Here is a 5,000-nt window from a genome sequence, read left to right on the forward strand (position 1 = left end):
ATCGTTCGTGTCATCCTTTTGGAAGAGTGGAAGTAGGCCCTACGCACAATAATTGATGGGGATCCCTCTTTTAATTTTACAATGCCATTCAGGGCCCAAAAGTGCGCCGTAAGTGCATGTTATTTATTTTTAATTTTTTAAGTGTTTCAAGACTTTTTGTCGCGAATTTTGTGATTACAGATGAGTTGCAAATTGACCATGAATCTCCGTGGTAATTACCAACATTGAATGTTTTATTTTAGATATAATGTGTACAATAGTTGTCCTCGGAAGCACGAACCCAAAGCCGCGATAGTTCCGCACGACAAATAAACAACATGATTGGCTTTTACTTTGACAATCCACGGATCAATCCACCTGAAGCTCGACCCCATTAACCACCTCGATTTGTCACATTTGAACAGTGATTTTGTTGTTTACCCAGGTGGTTATGAACGAAGGCTCCTGAAAATGATGACAACGATGTATACTTGCAGTCCTGTGAGTGTGTGTAGTCGTATGTGAAAGAAATAGACAAATATACTCACACGTTATGTTGAACGGAACAAATAGGCTAATTTCTACAGTTCCTTTTGTCCACCATTCCCACATTCCGTTGTCTCGCCTGTTTACAACTTTCTTGAGTTCATACTCGCCATATTGCTCACACGTACATTCACTGACACCAGGGCTAGGTTGACATTTTCCATTCTCATGTGTTATATGGCAAAAAGGCATCACTATAAAGCTTTGTATTGGTCCCAAAGAAACTCGAATGTCCTCCAGAGACGTAGTGCAGTTGACACTTTCAAGAAAAAAAGGCAAGTTGATCGTGGAATTTTCGACGGCGGAAACTGTGTATGGCTCTGTCAAAGTCGGGAATCTGAAGAAGTGAGAACCTGAAAAAAGAGGTCTCATTTTCTCACATGTTGATTCAAGAAGAGCTAAAACAGTTGGATATCTGAAACAGATTATGTCATTCACAATTACTTTATGAAAATAATGTGTTTACACTAGGCATGGTACGTTCTCATTTAAACAAAAATACAAACAAATGTGTGGCAACCTTGGTAAATATAATAAACCATTGTGTACTTACATGCTAGACATAAGTACCCGAATCGCCCTGAAACCCAAAATATATACGCGACGACAACCAGTAATGTGTACATTCTGCTTTTCTCTACCACCGGCTTGCTGCTTCCGAAGTACGCTGTCTTCGTCTTGAGGCAGAAGACTGTTTGAATTACACAGTTTTTGCTCAAATTAATACTTGTATCGACAAGAAGCACATGCAATTGTTTCCCTGTATTTCATACAAACTAGTGTCATACGCTTTAAAATAGAATTAGTCATAATGTCTTGATTATTTCCTTGTGTATTTAGAAACAACGACAACAATGAGCTATTGACAGATAATGTGTATATGTTTTTTATATTGTCAATACTCTACTGATCTGAATGGTTTACAGGACAAATGTCTCCCTTTGTATATGTGTGTGATCAGCATTTCTCAAAACCTTCTGAATAGATTTGGTATGATCAATTACTGCATACGTTTTATGGTAATTGCCTGTTCCTTTTTACTATTTTTCACAGTGCTATTTAATGGTCTTAGGTTTGTCGTACAATGGCAGGCGCATTTCAAAGATGTTTCTTTGACTCTTTTGTTTGGACATGTTTTTACTTCTTTTCCAATACATGTATAAAAACACATCAACAGCACCACCAGCGTAAAAAACCCAACAGGTATACAAAAAGACATACATTTACTAAACGACAAAAAAATAAATGTGCCCCGCAAAACGTCTGGGCCCTACTCACACTTTCACATAACCATATTAAATTTCTATTTCATTTCAAATTGGTTTTTGAGGAAATATATACTGATACTTTACACTCAAAAACATGTTCTCTTCCTGGTTCATAATCGTATACAAAAACCTTACACATTATCTTAAATTGTCTAAAAAAACAACCCTTGTATGTAGGCAAAAAAGTCGGCTTATTGTGTATAACATAACACACACACTGTCATATTATCTTATACAATGTTCCAAAACAAAAGTGTCAAAAGTAAAATTGATTCTATATATATATATATACGACTTGTGTCTGTTTGTCTGTGTTTCTGTGTGTGTGTGTGTGTGTGTGTGTGTGTGTGTGTGTGTGTGTGTGTGTGTGTGTGTGTGTGTTCGCGATGCACGGCCAAAGTTCTCGATGGATCTGCTTCAAATTTGGTGGGCATATTCAGGTAGACCCCGGACACAACCTGGTCGATGAGAATTTTCAACACGTGCTCTCAGCGCGCAGCGCTTAACCGATTTTGGTTTTTCTGTAGATCCACTACATCCATTCCCAGTAACTCTTCCTTATCATCTCCCTTCCTTCGTGTGGCGTCAATCCATATTCCCGTTACTATTTTTAGAAGGTCACTGTCCACAACGCTTTCATCCATATTCCCGTTACTATTTTTAGAAGGTCACTGTCCACAACGCTTTCATCCCGGCGAAGCCGGGTATTCCTCTACTTTTTCCCGGCGAAGCCGGCGTACGGTGCGCCACTCACCCGCCGGGTATCCGGCGAAGCCGGGTATTCGGCTCTACTTCTTAGCCGGTTACCCGGCGAAGCGGGTATTCATCTAGTGTGCTAATATATTTGTCTAACAAATATCGTTTTCGCAAATCTCCTTTGAAAACTAAACATAATTATAGGTACAACCTTTGCGTATTTACATGTATACATATAAAACAAAAAGGCATTTGATATTACAAATCGAAAACTGTACAACTTTAAAAATATTAATCTCTACCAAACACTTTATTTTTTTCATTTTGACTGAGCATTCTTTGGTTCACACCGGTGTCACGAACTAAAAACTCTGCCTGAACAATCTTTCTCATTGCGGTCAATGCGCATGCGCTAACATGGGGAGATTAATCAGGTCGTGAACCACCTAACCATACCCCTTACCCTAACCCTTACCCTAATCCTAACCCTAATCCTTACCCTAACCCTAACCCATGGTTCGTTCGGTCAAAGGGTCGCATTTTTTAAGTCCAAAATTAGCGCATGCGCATTGACCGCAATGAGAAGGATTGTTCAGCAGAGGTTTCAGTTCGTGACACCGGACTATGGACTTGCCTTTCACCTTCGTATATAGAAAATCCGTTTAGGAAACTGCTATTCACTATAAAAAAAATACAATTCAAATAAAAGAAAATGTTTTTGTTTTTTTTAGCATTTATTACTTCTTGTTTTCCGATAGTATATAGTTGCATTGTATTTGATTGAAAATGAGCTTAACAAGGAATACAAATGTTCAATACAAACCGCGCTTACATTTTCGACTTCTTAAAACAACATTAACATGCACATTCTTAGGATAATTTACTTGTGTCACCTATCTCATTTTTTTGGGGGTAGCATCAATATGATGATGTCATTTGTGCGTATAATCTAACGTTTAGGAGGCACTCTCATGACGACAATTGTGACCCTCCACCACGAAATGAGTCGCTTGTCACCTTTGCATGATTTTCATATTTTTACATTTTCCTAAAGAGTTTTGTATGCTCTATCCAGTGGTGAAAACCGTTTTAGAAAAGAGCGAAAACTTTGAGTTATAAGCCTGTGACTAAGGTGACCCTCACGCTGTTACCAGACACTCCCCGGACTTATATTAAGCCTAGCGTAGAACCGCGCGAGGTGACATGCGAATCATTTCGTGGTGGAGGGTCACAATTGTCAAGGCATTTTCTTTATATTGTTACCAATCAATTTACGAGCTATGCTGATTGTATCTTAATTGGTACTTTAAAAACTTACTCGTTAATGAAACTGTCATTTAAGGTGATGCCTGATCGTGCACTTTCTATATTTATAAAAGAAGAACACGATGACAATAAAAAATAACTCACCAGAAAACAGCAACATGAACAAATCAACACGGGCTAGTTTCCACGTTCGTTTTCAGCAGCAAAAAAAACCCACACAACAAATAACTAAAACAAATATAGGCTTAGTAGACAGAGAAAGAAAAAACAAGTCACGTAAGGCGAAATTACTACATTTAGTCAAGCTGTGGAACTCACAGAATGAAACTGAACGCACTGTATTTTTTCACAATGATCGTAGTCCGCCGCACTATAATGTTATAGTAATTTCGCCTTACGCGACTTGTTAGTTTCTTGTTGTTTTTGTTATCTACTTAATTAGTTCCTACCACCTGCAATCCCTGGTTCCTTTTTTTTTAATACTAGAAGACTTATTTATTTGACATTACTGTATTTTTTGTGATTTTTAGATTTGAACAAAAATATAGTTATGTTGCTATTCATATGGACACGTGGAGGAATTCGGGGGTTGTAATTGGAAAATCTAAAACAGCCCTATTCCGGCGATCGGTCCATATTTCTACTGCAGTACGTAGTACAATAGAAATTATTTTTCTAACGACAAACAGTTCCGGTTTCATCTGCGTAGATGAGGTACACGCATATCTGGTCAGGTTTGCTTCTGTGGCTGGTCCACAGGCGAAGCAATTAGCAACATCTTTTAAGACGCATATGAAATACATTCTTTGTAAAAATCCACCTCTTGAACACGCAACAAACCTGGCAAAAATCCAGCACCTATTCTGGAGTCTGCGGGTGTTCTTCCCAACGTCTGGCACTGAATCAGCAAACTCTCTTTTCCCTAGGTTACAACCTCCATTGTATGCAAAACTGACATGAATTTATACATTTGCATTGGACTGAATTGTGGATAGACAAAACAAAGAGATTTTGAAAGACAGTGTTGCCTTCTGTGGTCGATGGTAAAGCACACTGAACACACCAGACACTCCTTGAGTGAGACGGTCCAGACTATATTTTTAGGAGGGAAAAGCCCATCCAAACAAGCACACTTGCAAAGTGTACATATTATGTAGTGCGAGTGTACCCCTTCAGAGCCGAGAAAGCCGGTGAAGGTCGGGTAACTAACTTCATGCATCATGTTTATGCGAAACGTTCTATGTA

This window comes from Littorina saxatilis, unplaced genomic scaffold (genome assembly GCF_037325665.1).
Source record: "Littorina saxatilis isolate snail1 unplaced genomic scaffold, US_GU_Lsax_2.0 scaffold_1354, whole genome shotgun sequence".
Lineage (NCBI taxonomy): Eukaryota > Metazoa > Mollusca > Gastropoda > Littorinimorpha > Littorinidae > Littorina > Littorina saxatilis.